A 16,424-nucleotide genomic window follows, 5' to 3' on the forward strand; every position below is an offset into this window, starting at 1 on the left:
TAGCGAGTAATATACTCAGAAGCAGTGGGTGGTGTGCGCACCTCCTACGAACAAAGGATCCAATTCCGGAAAGTTGTATTCCTGGTCGTAATGCTGGTAGTGCTGGTGAGTTACTGTCACTCTGATATGCAATAGTTCGGCTCTATGTAATAACACCAAAAACAAATCTGGGCTAATAATGTAAGAAATAACACATAAAAAATTAAATAGTGCCAAGTTTCCTAAGAGATAGAAGCACGGCAGCCCTCTCTGTCGGCGCCAGTTAACACCTGTTAATTGAAATGCATTCCTGTTAATTGAAATGCATTCCAGGTGACTACCTCATGAAGATGGTTGAGAGAATGCCAAGAGTGTGCAAAGCTGTCATCAAGGCAAAAGGTGGCTATTTGAAATAAAATAAATAAAATATATTTTGATTTGTTTAACACTTTTTTGGTTACTACATGATCCCTTATGTGTTATTTCATAGTGTTGATGTCTTTATTATTATTATACAATGAAGAAAATAAAAAAAATACAGAAAAACCCTGGAATGAGTAGTTGTGTCCAAACTTTTGACTGGTACTGTATATAAATATATATAAAATGTATTTTGTTATAAATATATTTATATATATATAGACACAAGTTTTAAGTATCCCATCTAGCCATGAACGCAACACCCCCCAAGCCTGCTTTGGCAGCGGTGACGTCACTAGGTCGAGTGAATTGAGGTGGAGGCAGCTACGTGAAAGGAATTGTTTTGAGAAATCAAAGAAAGTACGTGAATTAATTATTTTGCTTACGACTCGACTGGTTTGTGGAAACGGTTTATTTTCGTTCTTGTTCGAGTGTGTGTGCTTCGTCAGTCCCCGTTCTCGTTGGAGTGAACACAAAGGTAAGAAAATAATTAACTGAGCGTAAAGTTGGTGTGGTCGCCCCGGGTGATGTTTGTGGCGTGAACTATAGCCTATAGTCGCTGCATTTTATTTTCACAAATGTAGCATTGCGAACCATGACAAGTCAGTGGTTATAAACATTATACAGATAAGCCTATTTATCGTTTGGTACAAGGCCTAGAGGTGGACAATATATTCATGGACCATTTTGTCAGAACACTAAACTAAACGTCACTTTCTGATTCTTTCAGTCACTGTGTCGTCGTGTCCACACACTGGCGGTACACCAGTTGTTAGGCTATATGTGCGTTTTTACAGGATTGTTTAAATATGGTTAACGGGAATACATTTATTTTTTTTACATGAAATAATGCACTTATTATTAGAAGTAGGCTGCAATATGCTAGTAGAGTATATCGTGTAAATGTAACATTCGACTCATACAAATGAATATCTTCTGCTTCGACTGTTTGAAACCAAATATTGTCTGGTTTGCATTGTAGGCTGTTTTTCTTTTAAGAGTTCCTCTTACTTTCAGTTTTGTCTATTTGTGGTTTTCAGGTTTCATCAAGTGGAGAACTGCTAAATGCTATCCCGTAGCCAATAACCTTTTCCCACAATTGGTCTACAATCCAATCAAAACCTAGATTCCCGCACACATCTCATATCCGTTGGTATGAACATTTTGCTTCAACAGCTTCGCTTAGACAATTAAACCATCTTCATTGCAAACCTTTATCACACATTGAGGAAAATTATATTTTGTTGCCAGAAAAAAAGGAGCTTCACATTGTAGGCTACGATAGCCAACAAGGATTACATACAGTAGTAACCTGTAGTGCAGTCTGGAAGAATGGTTAATGAACTTCTTTCAAACACAGTCCAGACAAAAGAGCAATGACAGAAACAACTAAAGACATATAATGTATAATCCACCACTCTTTTGTCTACTAGGCTACTGTTTAGAAACCATCACTCAGCCCAAGGCTGACCTTTATGCAAATTAACTCACTCACACCACCACTCCACAGCACCCTTATGTTATTCCATCAGGCTTTCAGAGGTGTGAAGTGGTACCATCGAGAGGTATTGTACTTTACAGTCAGGAATTAATCCAATTTTTTTTACCGGTGCTGCAAATGTCACATAAATGCCAGAACTAACACATTTAGCTCTGTGCTGTGGACAGTAATATGAAACCGTTCCACTGATTAACAGACTCATAAGGAAATTTAGCTTATCAGCTTTTTTTTGTCCTTATCAGATCAGTTTTATGTGATGCGGATGAATGTTCTGTATCTGGGACAGTGGGTCAGGTGTAGTTTTGGGCCGCACCTAGCAGATACACCCCTCTGAGAGGTAGATCACCATGGCAACCCAGTTTTTACGGGACATGGTTGGCTGCCATTGCAATGATAGGTATGTAAAAGGCAGGTTTTGGCATTCTCTGTAGGCTTGTTGTTAAAGGTCCAATGCAGCTGTTTTTACCTCAATATCAAATAATTTCTGGGTAACAATTATGTACCTTGCTGTTCAAATAAAATGCACTGGGAGAAAAGGGTCAATATCAGGTGATCGCTATATTTATCCGGATACGCATGTTCTTAATTTCATATGGAGCTTGGATATTCTCCGTAATGGGACAGTTTCTACATGCATCCAATCCGGACCTTAGAAATCTCCCTGCTACCTTATGAGTCCAGGGAAGCTATCTGGGATGAGCTCCCTTCAAGACAAACGCCTGATGCGCGTGCACCCACTTACGTATTTGTAGAGTATTTTGATATCGCAATAGGGTATGTTTCAACATGCTGACATATCTAAGCCTTTATACTTAGGCATGAACAAATCCACTTTCAGAAATGTATAATATCATGTAGAATATTTGTAGTCATTATCTGATCATTTATGGATCCGTATATAAAATTAACTGATTTCAATAGTTAACCTTACATGATCTTCAAATGTCTGTTCAAATAGACTAAATCTGACTCGTGATCAGTGTCCAGCCTCCACATTATTTAACCTTTATTTAACCAGGAAAAGCCCACTGAGACCCAGAGTCTCTTTTTCAAGGGAGACCTGGCCAAGAAGGTAGCAACAATCAATACATTACATCATTAAAACATACAACACAACATGATCCAGCCTTAAAAAAAAAAAGCATTTACACTCCTCTGTAAGATTTCTATCAATATTTTAAATGAATTCATTAGCACTAACGTATCTAGATGAAGCATGGATTGTAGACTATTCCATGCCTTTGATGCACAAGAAAAGGTAGTTTTGCCTAATACTGTGAATGTCCTGGGGACTTTAAGTAGCAACCACCTAGCACACCGGGTATGGTAACTGCTGGTGGTGAAGGAGACCAGACTACAGAGGTAAAGAGAGAGTTTACCCAAAGGGCTTTGTAGATGAACACATACATTTGTATCTTTCTGCGCATATAAAGTGAGGTCCAACCTACCATTCGGTACAAGGTGCAATGCTGGGTGAGTGATTTGGCATTTGTAATAAAGCGCTAGGATGCATGATAAACAGAGTTCAGTCTCTGTAAGACAGAGGAGTCTGCATGCATATACAACAAGTCACCATAATCAATTACAGAGAGAAAAGTGGCATGAACAAGCTTCTTTCTAGTCCTAAGCGGAAAGCAAGCCTTATTACGAAAATACATTTTCAATTTAAGCTTTGTCACAAGATTATCCACATGAACTTTAAATGACAACTTGTCATCCAACCAAATACCTAGGTATTTGTAGGATAACTTTTTTTCAATGGATAAGCCACCTTAATGTGACAATGCTAACCTTTGGCAGAGTTCTAGTTCTGGTAAAGGTCATGCATTTAGACCATAAAGGGAGGCCTGCAGTGACTGAATAGCAGTGTGGAGCTCTTCAACAGCCTGAACCAGAGAAGGAGCACATTAATATATAACTGTATCATCTGCATATAGACGCAGCTTTGCTGGTTGCATCCCATTTCCCAAATCATTAATAAAAAAATTGAGAACACAGGAGCTAAAATGGAACCCTGGGGCACACCTCTATTAATCTATAGAAAGCTAGACTTGTGATTGTCTGTATATACACATTGTGTTCTGTCAGAAAGATGGTTTCTAAAACAATTTACTGCCCCTTCACTGAGACCAATGTTTCAGTCTCGCTAGCAACAATTCATGGTCAAATCCACCAACAGAGCAGCACAATGTTGCTTTTTATTAGGTGCATTAATGATGTAATTTGTCCCTGCCATAGCTGCAGTTGTGGTGCTGTGCCCCGATCTAAAGCCAGACTGAACCGCGCTTAGTATGTTCTTTTCAATTAAGTTTTTTAATTGTGAGTTCACGAGGGATTAATAGATTTTGGCCAGGATAGAGCGTTTAGAGATAGGACGATAGTTAGTTATTAGCATCTGAGGGTTCTCCACCCTTTAGCAGTGGGAAGACATAAGCTGATTTCCAAATGCTGGGTATGGAATTGGTCAAGAGACTCAAGTTGAAAGTGTGAGCCACAGGTTCAGTAATAATACCAGCTGCTATCTTTAAGAGCTAGGGATCCAGGTTGTCTGGACCTGCAGACTTTTTAGTGTCTATTGCCTTTATTGACCTCAGTATAAGAAACAGAACAGGCTCAAGGTTCACATGGTTCACATGGGGGACGATATCATAGTTGACTGTAACAGAGCTGACATTAGAGTCCTGGGCCCCACCATTTTCAAAAACTGAACCAGCAGATATGAAGTGCTTGTTAAAACCCCTACAATATTGTCTTTATCCTTCACTTCATTAGAATCTATCATTAAATGGTCAGGAAGGTCAGAGGATACATTAGAACCCAACACTGATTTGATTGGCTTCCAGAACTTGGTAGGGTTGTTTAGGTTCTCTGTGACTGCATTTAGATAGTCATCTGATTTGGACTTCCTGATCAAACCTGTGCATTTGTTTCTTAGCACTCTGAAGGAGTTCCAGTTAACAGGAGCATTTGTATGTCTAGCTTGAGCCCAAGAGATGTCTTTCTAATTCATTCTGCTAAGTTATCTGACAACCAGGAATTGTCTGGGCTGTGCGGTGCAGACACTAGAGAAGAGAACCCATGATTGAGAGGAATGGGAAACAGTTGCTTTGTGAGCCTGATAATACATGATCTAAGTGACTTCTAGTTGGTATTCAGCAGTCACAAAAGTATGCCTTATTTACTTTGAGGAACTATTAAAATAGTGGTATTGTCAGATAGCATAGGCAGCAGCTCTGTAGAGATGAGGTGATGACTCTGTAGAGATGAGGTGATGACTCTGTAGAGATGAGGTGATGACTCTGTAGAGATGAGGTGACGACTCTGTAGAGATGAGGTGATGACTCTGTAGAGATGAGGTGATGACTCTGTAGAGATGAGGTGATGACTCTGTAGAGATGAGGTGATGACTCTGTAGAGATGAGGTGATGACTCTGTAGAGATGAGGTGATGACTTGGAATGAAATAGTCATCAGCAATGTGAATAACTGATGATTAATAAGTCATAAGCAGTAATGGGCAGTCAAATTAATTACTTAAATCATACAATATGATTTTCTGGATTTTTGTTTTAGATTCCGTCTCTCACAGTTGAAGTGTACCTATGATAAAAATTACAGACCTCTACATGCTTTGTAAGTAGGAAAACCTGCTAAATCGGCAGTGTATCAAATACTTGTTCTCCCCACTGTATATATCTAACAGTTCCTCTCTCTTCATATCTGTGTTTCAGATCTCTATATAAGTTTCTCTGTCTTGATCTCAGTGTTTCAGATCTTTATATATGTTTCTCTTTCTCCATATCAGTGTTTCAGATCTGTATATATGTTTCTCTCTTTCTCCATATCAGTGTTTCAGATCTGTATATATGTTTCTCTCTTTCTCCATATCAGTGTTTCAGATCTGTATATATGTTTCTCTCTTTCTCCATATCAGTGTTTCAGATCTGTATATATGTTTCTCTCTTTCTCCATATCAGTGTTTCAGATCTGTATATATGTTTCTCTCTTTCTCCATATCAGTGTTTCAGATCTGTATATATGTTTCTCTCTTTCTCCATATCAGTGTTTCAGATCTGTATATATGTTTCTCTCTTTCTCCATATCAGTGTTTCAGATCTGTATATATGTTTCTCTCTTTCTCCATATCAGTGTTTCAGATCTGTATATATGTTTCTCTCTTTCTCCATATCAGTGTTTCAGATCTGTATATCTATAACAGTTTCTCTCTCCATCTCAGTGTTTCAGATCTGTATATCTATAACAGTTTCTTGTTCTCTTTGGAACACTGACCTAAATAGACTTGAATGTCTCTCTAAAAAGGCTATAATTATAGTGTTCAAGACTTGGTGGAGCCTTGCAAGCCCATAGCCCATCCCTTGATATTTAGTGGTTTCTCATTCCACTCAAACATATTGTTTTATCATATGTTATACGTTTGACAATTTTCTGACTGGCCATCCTGTAGAAATAGAACATGTGTAATCATCCACATTTATAGCTAGGCTACACAATAAATAGTGACTTCCACTGTGACGTGTAAAACTGACCCAGAATCACCAAGACGTCATCATTACTCATCTGTTGTGCTTGTTAGAGAAAAGAAGCCATGTTGTATAACCACCCATTCACAACACTACTGATTTGGTAGCACAGTAGCTGGTCCTAAACTCTCTGCTCTTTCTCCTACTGCAAAATGTTAATCTGCCCAATAGAGGACTAGATGGACACAGACGGTTGGAGATAATATTATGTAATGAGGGATGGTAGGTCCAAAGGTTAGCTCATTGTTATTCTCCCTCTATCACGTGGCAGCAGTTACACGGTAAATCCATTTGAATTCAATCACTTTTTGACTGCACCCCTTTTCGATTTGAACACAACCTTCCATACGTATTTGCCTGTTGTAGAAGTGGTCAGAAAGTGACTTCTTGGACCTGAATACCAAAACATTCAATAGATAAAGGTGCTCAAAGGGAACCTATTTAGCATAACCCACCATGCCATGAGACTTTCATGTCTTCATCCCTGGAAATGATAAACAGTTGAGATTGATATAATTTAAAAGCGTACAAAACAGGGTTGTCAAACTTAATTTTTTTTTAATGTAATTGTATTTTCTTTCTTTTTCTATTATCTTAAAGGTCAATGCATATGTTGAACCTTAGACCTGGGGGTGCCACAGGGTTCAATTCTCGGGCCGACTCTTTTCTCTGTATATATCAATGATGTTGCTCTTGCTGCGGGTGATTCCCTGATCCACCTCTACGCAGACGACACCATTCTGTATACTTCCGGCCCGTCCTTGGACACTGTGCAATCTAACCTCCAAACAAGCTTCAATGCCATACAACACTCCTTCCGTGGCCTCCAACTGACTATCCTACCGATCCTCGACTTTGGCGATGTCATCTACAAAATAGCTTCCAATACTCTACTCAGCAAACTGGATGCAGTCTATCACAGTGCCATCCGTTTTGTTATTAAATCACCTTATACCACCCACCACTGCGACCTGTATGCTCTAGTCGGCTGGCCCTCGCTACATATTTGTCGCCAGACCCACTGGCTCCAGGTCATCTACAAGTCCATGCTAGGTAAAGCTCCGCCTTATCTCAGTTCACTGGTCACGATGGCAACACCCACCCGTAGCACGCGCTCCAGCAGGTGTATCTCACTGATCATCCCTAAAGCCAACACCTCATTTGGCCGCCTTTCGTTCCAGTTCTCTGCTGCCTGTGACTGGAACGAATTGCAAAAATCGCTGAAGTTGGAGACTTTTATCACCCTCACCAACTTCAAACATCTGCTATCTGAGCAGCTAACCGATCGCTGCTAGCTGTACATAGTCTATCGGTAAATAGCCCACCCAATTTACCTACCTCATCCCCATACTGTTTATTTATTTACTTTTCTGCTCTTTTGCACACCAGTATCTCTACCTGCACATGACCATCTGATCATTTATCACTCCAGTGTTAATCTGCTAAATTGTAATTATTCGCCTACCTCCTCATGCCTTTTGAACACAATGTATATAGACTCTCTTTTTTTATTTTTTCTACTGTGTTATTGACTTGTTAATTGTTTACTCCATGTGTAACTCTGTGTTGTCTGTTCACACTGCTATGCTTTATCTTGGCCAGGTCGCAGTTGTAAATGAGAACTTGTTCTCAACTAGCCTACCTGGTTAAATAAAGGTGAAATAAAAAATAAATAAAATAAATACCTTATTTTACATCATCTGAGGTGTGACCTCCATCGGTTGAGACACAACTTCCTCTTGAATATAGGGTGGGTGTCATGTTTTGGCTGATAAGTGCTAAAATGGGAAAAAAACTGACACTTAAAATGGTACCACAAAGATGGTTGGAGGTTCACACATCAGAGAATGTTGACTTGAATGTGAATCTGTTTTTAAATGATACTGTTAATCCTCCGTAGGAAACCTATTGAAATCGTATTGATGAGAATAGACATGACATCTTTATGGGGGGGGGGGTGCCACATATCTCCGCATACACATTGCAATCCTACTTATAGTGAGAGCAAATGTTGAAGAGATGCATGTCATTTTAGGCACATGGAACATAATCATCAAAAACGTCCCTTCCAGCTTGGCACTCTCTTTAAGAGTTATCCGACAGGGACAGTCCAAGGACAGTCTCCTCTGGCTGACCCTTCTATTTCTGCCCTCTCTCATCAGAGATGGTTCTACAGCCTTTTCTTTCTCCTTTTCATTACACTGTGTACCAGCTCTCCCATTTTTCCTCACTCACTCTTTCTCCTTCTCACTCATTTTAACCTGTTTATCTCACTTCTGTCTCAACGCTCCCATCCTCCCTTCCCTCTCTCTCTCAGGTCCTCACTCCGCTTGCAGCCAACAACTGAACCAACAGTCTGTCAGCTCAGCTCCAACAGACTTGTGTCACCACTGGGCACCCAGCCTAATCCTGTTTTGGGCTGCAGATACGGACAGAGAGGGGGACAGATAGAGGGGAGGGGGAGATGGCACTGGTACATTGGTATGTCTCTTTCATGGCCCATCCACTCCCTGTCCACAAGCCCTGACCCCAGCCCCATATGGTTCCGTATAAGGCCCTTAAAACTGGCCCTTTTAAAAGACCCATCTTTCCCATGGATGCTGGGGGAGATGGAGGACGTGGGAAAGAGAAGGGAGTATGTTTCAGTGACTCCCATCCAATCAGTTAACTCAGTTCATCATCAACACATGAAATACAGCTCCAGTGAATAGCTTTAGAGACACTCCACAGGGCTGGGACTGGGGGGGGGGGGGGGGGGGGGCTGGGACCAGGGGGAGCTGGGAGGGGGGGGGGGGGGGGGGGGGTGGAGCTGGGACCGGGGGGGGGGGGGGGGAGAGCTGGGACCAGGGGGGTGGAGCTGGGACCAGGGGGGGGGAGCTGGGACCGGGGGGGGGGACCAGGGGGAGCTGGGACCAGGGGGGGCTGGGACCAGGGTGCAGGATTTCTGTTGGGACTGAGTTCACACCACTGCCACTCTCCCTCTTTCTCTCCTTCCTCACTTCACCCTCTCCCCCCAGACAGACAAAAGAACCCTCAGAAGTGCTCGTTAAAGAGTAATTAAGGGTGGATGGCACTCCCGCGCGATCTCCCAGTCTGCATGGCTGGCTTCAAATTACCCTGGTGAAAATTGGCACTTTGGGGCGAGGGGTGAAACCCAACACCCCTCTAAGTGAGAGAACGAGAGCGGTACAGACCTCAGTTCATGACCTCGTCTGAAACAAACACACACATCTGACAGAAGCAGTTCAGTAATATCACTGTATCAAGGTTTGGATTCCCTTAGCTTGCTATCTGGTCACTGGAAATACAGTGGGTGGTGGGATTCTCTGTGTGTGTTTGCCTGCTGTCCTAGTTTTAGCCTGTATGCGAGTTGATAATTAAATACAAAGGCATCATTTAATTCCCTACTACTTGTGCACTCTCGCTGACAACTCATTGACACTTCCGTTCTGTGAGGTTGTCAAAGTTCCTGTCAACTTGGGGTACCAGTGTAACGCCCCCAGAGGCGGCAGGCGCAGCAGTCATATGTTAGTGTAAGGCTAAAGCAGCCGGTCACAGAGCAGGCGTGTTGCCAGCAGTAGCATGACGCCGTGATTCCCTCTCTGCCTCCTGGCTTCAGTCATGTTCAGATAACCCAGATTGCCAGGGTGTTCTGATGAGAGGTTAAACCCTCATGGAGCTGGACTTCCATTGTGGAGAGAGTGGGATGGGAGAGAGAAGTAGGTTTGGGCGGTATCTAGATTGTCTTACCGGGATATACGATAATACCGGCTCTGAATAAAAGGGGTGATTATTTTCAAACCCCGGTGAGTCTATGTGATCCGAAAGTTAGCAATGCTAACAAGCACATGTAAATCCCATATAGAATGCTAATGAGTGCATTGTGAACATTTTAATAGTCTCTGATCTAAAGTGTTTGCAGGACAGACAACCCATCTCAAAGTTATACAAGTTTTAAAAAAAAATGCTACTCACAGTTTTCTGTACACACTAAACAAATATTAGACTGCAAGGCTCTTAATCCAGGAGGGGATTCTGATGTTACCTTGCGAAGATTGATTTTGGAAGAAGTTAGTTATCTAGCTATGTGGTTAACTAGCTACTTAATTAGCTAATCAAATGCACACTTGCAAAGCACAACCTGTGGCGTACTTCATTAGCATCGATAGCCCCTGCGATATTCAACTTTTCAGGGAAGTTAGGAACCAATATACACAGGCAGTTAAGGAAAGCAAAGGCTAGCTTTTTCAAACAGAAATGTACATCCTGTAGCACAAACTCCAAAAAGTTCTGGGACACTGTAAAGTCCATGGAGAATAAAAGCACCTTTCCAGCTGCTCACTGCACTGAGGCTAGGAAACATTGTCACCACCGATAAATCCACAATAATTGACAATTTCAATAAGCATTTTTCTACGGCTGGCCATGCTTTCCACCTGGCTACCCCTACCCTGGTCAACAGAATCTGCACCCCCCACAGCAACTTGCCTAAACCATTTCTCCTTCACCCAAATCCATATAGCCAATGTTCTAAAAGAGCTGCAAAATCTGGACCTCTACAAATCAGCCGGGCTACACAATCTGGACCCTCTTTCTAAAATGATCCGCCGCAATTGTTGCAAACCTTATTACTAGCCTGTTGAACCTCTCTTTCATATCGTCTGAGATCCCCAAAGATTGGAAAGCTGCCGCGGTCATCCCCCTCTTCAAAGGGAGTGACACTCTAGACCCAAACTGTTACAGACCTATATCTATCCTGCCCTGCCCAGGGTCTTTGATAGCCAAGTTAACAAACAGATCACCAACCATTTCGTACCTTCTCCGCTATGGAATCTGGTTTCTGAGCTGGTCATGCACCTCAGCCACGCTTAAGGTCCTAAACAATATCATAACCGCCATCGATAAAAGACAGTATTGTGCAGCTGTATTCATCGACCTGGCCAAGGCTTTCGACTCTGTCAATCACCACATTCTTATCGGCAGACTCAACAGCCTTGGTTTCTCAAATGACTGCCTCGCCTAGTTCACCAACTACTTCTCAGAAAGAGTTCAGTGTGTCAAATTGGAGGGCCTGTTGTCCGGACCTCTGACAGTCTCTATGGGGGTGCCACAGTGTTCAATTCTCGGGCTGGCTCTTTTCTCTGTATACATCAATGATGTCGCTCTTGCTGCTGGTGATTCTCTGATCCACCTCTAGGCAGACAACTCTCCTTCCGTGGCCTCCAACTGCTCTTAATTGCAAGTTAAACTAAATGCATACTCTTCAACCGATCGCTGCCTGCCCATCCAGCATCACTACTCTGGACGGTTCTGACTTAGAATATGTGGACAACAACAAATACCTAGGTGTCTGGTTAGACTGTAAACTCTCCTTCCAGACTCATATTAAACATCTCCAATCCAAAATGAAATCTAGAATTGGCTTCCTATTTCGCAACAAAGAATCCTTCACTCATGCTGCCAATCACACCCTTGTAAAACTGACTATCCTACCGATCCTTGACTTTGGCGATGTCATTTACAAAATAGCCTCCAACACTCTGCTCAGCAAACTGGATGCAGTCTATCACAGTGCCATCATTTTGTCACCAAAGCCCCATATACTACCCACCACTGCGACCTGTATGCTCTCGTTGGCTGGCCCTCGCTTCATATTCGTCACCAAACCCACTGGTTCCAGGTAATCTATAAGTCTTTGCTAGGTAAAGCCCTGCCTTATCTCAGCTCACTGGTCACCATGGCAGCACCCACCCGTAGCACGCGCTCCAGCCGGTATCGGTATATTTCACTGGTCTCCCCCAAAGCCAATTGCTGGATCAAATCCCCAGCTGACAAGGTAAAAATCTGTCATTCTGCCCCTGAACAAGGCAGTTAACCCATTGTTCCCTGGTAGGCCGTCATTGTAAATAAGAATTTGTTCTTAACTGACTTACCTAGTTAAATAAATAACTTGATCACATGTTGTGTGCTGCGCAACAGTGAGTTACTAGCAAGGCTCCGGTCTCGTTGTTGTGTGCCTGGGGACTTCGATCTGCTTTCTCTTAACGAATTGCACAAGTTGACTGCTGGTATGTACTTAAAAAGTAGTTACAAATATTCAAATGGATAAAAACAAAAAACGGTATGGAGCGAGAGAATCAACTACTTCCCCGTTACTGTGTAAGATGTGATCCTCTGTTCCCCTGTCCATGCATGGCTCACATAGCCCTGATGGTGACACAGCTCTCACAGTCAGAGGTTACTGCTATATCCTAACCTATCCCTGATCTTTTCTCTGGTAAGACTGGTAGAACTACCCTATAGCACTAGATTACAGTTTTAAAATACTACTTTATAATATCAATGGAGCCCCTAGAGATTTCCACCAGTTAAGACTGTGCTTTTAACAGTTTAGAATGTGTCTCTTAGGACACTGAGCAGTTCTGACTGAACTACCCAATCACCCATCTCGGCATCACTCTAGCTAGAGGAAACCTTGAGCTGTGATGTGCTATTTAACATCACCTGTCAATCAATTAATATAATATGCCTTCTGTGTGTAATTGTTCATCATCCGAGTTCATAGTGTGCCATTGGTTAAAGCAGTTACTGATTTATCACGTATCACATTTCCTCTGGATTGGTCTCAATGGGTTAGTGTCAAAGAACCCCTTTTCACCCCTTCTCCCCTCTTAGTACGCACCAATACTGCAGTGTGCCGCAGTGTTAATTCTCTCACACACACACACGCACGCACAAACACAGAGGGTGCACTATGAAACTGTTTTATTTATGAGATGGATGGCTTAAGGGTGACTGGGGTCCTAACAAGATTACCAGGGACAAGCAAATACATGGCCACGCACAAGCAGATGCCTGTTGAATGTTGGTGTTTTGTGTGGAAGGAGTGACATCAGCATTCTGCCTGTTTGGGAAAATATAAACACTTTTGTTGCCTAGCGATGGGTTGTTTTGGCTTCCATTTTCTAAAAGAACATCTATTTTATTTGGTGTTGGTATGTGACAATGTGTCATAGTTGGTAGTGTCAGGAGGTTTGTCCTGACCAAGAAAATGTCAGGCTCACACACACGCACACACTGGTTAATGCTGTGTCAGCCGGTCGTGACCGTGTGATTTTTAGTCTTGGGCCAGAGATGATCCTATTCACACAGGCTGCTTCCGTTTCTCTCCTCTGATTGTGCGTCAACCTTACTTCCTGGGGCTGGGAGGATTGTCACCAGTCAGAGTAGGGCTTATATAACACATGCACGCTTGGGCAAGGCAAGCAGGAGAGAAGTGACTCACCCCCAGCATATACCTGCAGCACACCAGGCCAAAGGCCATGGCAGCCACATTGACTGTCTCTCTCTCTGTGTGTAGAGGGGGAGGGAGAGAGGGAGAGAAAAATAAGCAGTCTTGTGGCATGCCAACGACCAGCAGGTGGGTATGGTAGTGTAATGAAGTAAACCCACTTTTTTCACTCCAAATAGTTCTCTCTTCACATTCTGTCTTTCTCATTCTCCCTGTACTGTCACTCTGGTGCCATTGGGTTGCTCTTCATCAAAGAGAATAATTCAGCTATTCAGAGCAGCTGTGGAGGAGAGAAGAGCAGGAGGTACAAAGAGAAGGTTAAGCACACGCTGAAAGAGTCAACAGCACTTTATATTACTGGAGAAAGAAGAGGGGCAGAGTAAGAGAACAAGAGACAATTTTTACTTACCATTATGGAGTCTCTCATTTGCATATGCAGCGATTTTGGTTAAGTTAGCATCGAGCAGTGATGTCTACTTCCTGAGACCTTGAAGTACAGGTGCCAGGACTCATGAATGCTTTGGCTTGTCAGATGTACAGACTCCGTTACACATGCTAATCTGAATTCCCTGAAGCCAGCCTGGGAGACACAGCCAAGAGAATCTCATCCACATGTTATGCTCATGTTATGCTCTATGCTCTGGTTCTTGACACCTACAGTGACTGCACAACACCATGTCTGTGTAGGCAAAGCTCTCCTCTCTCCTCACTCACTCACAATATAGTTTATGTAGTAGAAAATAGGCCCCAGAGATGTCTTCAACCCTCTCCTGTCATAGTACAGGCCCCAGAGACGTCTTCAACCCTCTCCTGTCATAGTACAGGCCCCAGAGACGTCTTCAATCTTCTCCTGTCATAGTACCAGCCCCAGAGACGTCTTCAACCCTCTCCTGTCATAGTACCAGCCCCAGAGACGTCTTCAACCCTCTCCTGTCATAGTACCAGCCCCAGGGACCCACTTAAATAATTCATTTCATGGTAAAAGACTTTATAAGGTTAAAGATAATGATTTAAAGAATTCTACCCGGAAACGTAACCATTAGGGATTATAGGTTATGTAGCATATATAAGGAATAATGAAAATGTTAAACATAAGTCCAACTATGTTGGACTGGGGAAGAGAGAAATGTATGTTTGTGCCTAAAGAAAACAGAGAACAATTAAACTGTGTTTGAACCGACCTGGCTAGAACTCTGAGAAATTTACGATAGGACAGGGAGTACCCCTCCAGGTTCCCCTAATCTGGGTGGGATGGAACTGTCAAACCGTGGTGAGAATTCTGGAGAAGATGGCTCTCCTAATGTTAGTGCGCATGTGTGTGCGTAAGTAAGGAGAATGGTATAAAATTAATGTCTTTGTATATGAACTGAAGAGCTCTCGTGAATAAACATTGATTTGACTTTTCTAAGCTGGGAATTCTGTCTTTTTCATTTAAACCAGAACTTTACCAACTCTGGGTTGCAGACCGATTTTGAATAATTTAAATGTATGAACATTTTTAAAAAATTCCATATAATTTGATGATACAGAAGTAGCAACACAAGGATATAACATCTATAGAAGAGACAGGAATGCTTATAGGGGAGGTGTTGCTGTATCTATTCAGAGCCATATCCCTGTAATGCTTAGAGAATATCTTATTTCAAGTGTTATTGAAGTGTTGTTGTTGCAGGTTCACTTGGCACATCTAAAGCCTTTTCTTTTTGGATGTTGCTATTGGCCACCAAGTGCTAACCGTCAGTATCTAAATAATGTGTGAAATGCTTGACAGTGTATGTGACAACAGAGGTCTACTTTCTTGGGGACCTGAATAAGCTGTGCACTCAAAAGGAAGCTTCTCACTGTAACCAGTGCCTTTAATCTGGATATGGTTATTAATGAATTTACCAGCGTGTTTACAAACACTACAGGAACAAGATTTAAATAAAGGTGATTTTTTTTTTTTTATTAAAAAAAATAATAAAAAACTTCTTATGGCTGCAGGGGCAGTACTGAGTCGCTTGGATGAAAGGTGCCCAGAGTAAACGGCCTGCTCCTCAGTACCAGTTGCTAATATATGCATATTAATATTAGTATTGAATAGAAAACACTCTGAAGTTTCTAAAACTGTTTGAATGATGTCTGTGAGTATAACAGAACTCATATGACAGGCAAAAACCTGAGAAGAAATCCAAACGGGAAGTGAGAAATCAGGTTGGTCGATTTTTCAACCCAGCCCCTATTGAATTCACCGTGGGATATGGATGAGGTTGCACTTCCTAGGGCTTCCACTAGATGTAAACCGTCTTTAGAAACTTGAATGGGGCTTCTACTGTGTTGTGGGCCTGAATGGGAGCTGAATGAGCCGGGTGTCTGGCAGAGAGCCAAGGGCTGGTCACACGCAATTCACATGATAGCGACCTGCGTTCCATGGCTTCTCTACACACAAAGGAATTCTCCGGTTGGAACTTTATTGAAGATTTATGATACCCTAAAGATTGATTCTATACTTAGTTTGACAAGTTTCTTCGACCTGTAATATAACTTTTAGAAGTTTTCGTCCGACGTTCGGATGGACCTGCACGAGCGTTTGGATTTGTGTACTAAACACGCTAACAAAGGTAGCTACTTGGACATAAATAATGGACATTATGAACAAATCAAACATTTATTGTGGAACTAGGATTCCTGGGAGTGCATTCTGATGAAGATCA

General features: G+C 42.2%; 1 protein-coding gene across 1 annotated transcript in view; it reads left to right on the forward strand.

The window, feature by feature from the left end:
- The first annotated feature begins 667 nt into the window (after positions 1 to 667).
- The window catches only part of nck2a (NCK adaptor protein 2a), a 58,626-nt gene continuing 42,869 nt past the window's right edge, over positions 668 to 16,424 (forward strand). The window contains exon 1 of the mRNA XM_021597935.3: positions 668 to 877. The gene's annotated coding sequence lies outside the window, so the exon portion shown is untranslated. The remainder of the gene's footprint in view (positions 878 to 16,424) is intronic.

The sequence above is a fragment of the Oncorhynchus mykiss genome, chromosome 3 (assembly GCF_057628025.1).
Source record: "Oncorhynchus mykiss isolate SJ-2025 chromosome 3, ASM5762802v1, whole genome shotgun sequence".
Lineage (NCBI taxonomy): Eukaryota > Metazoa > Chordata > Actinopteri > Salmoniformes > Salmonidae > Oncorhynchus > Oncorhynchus mykiss.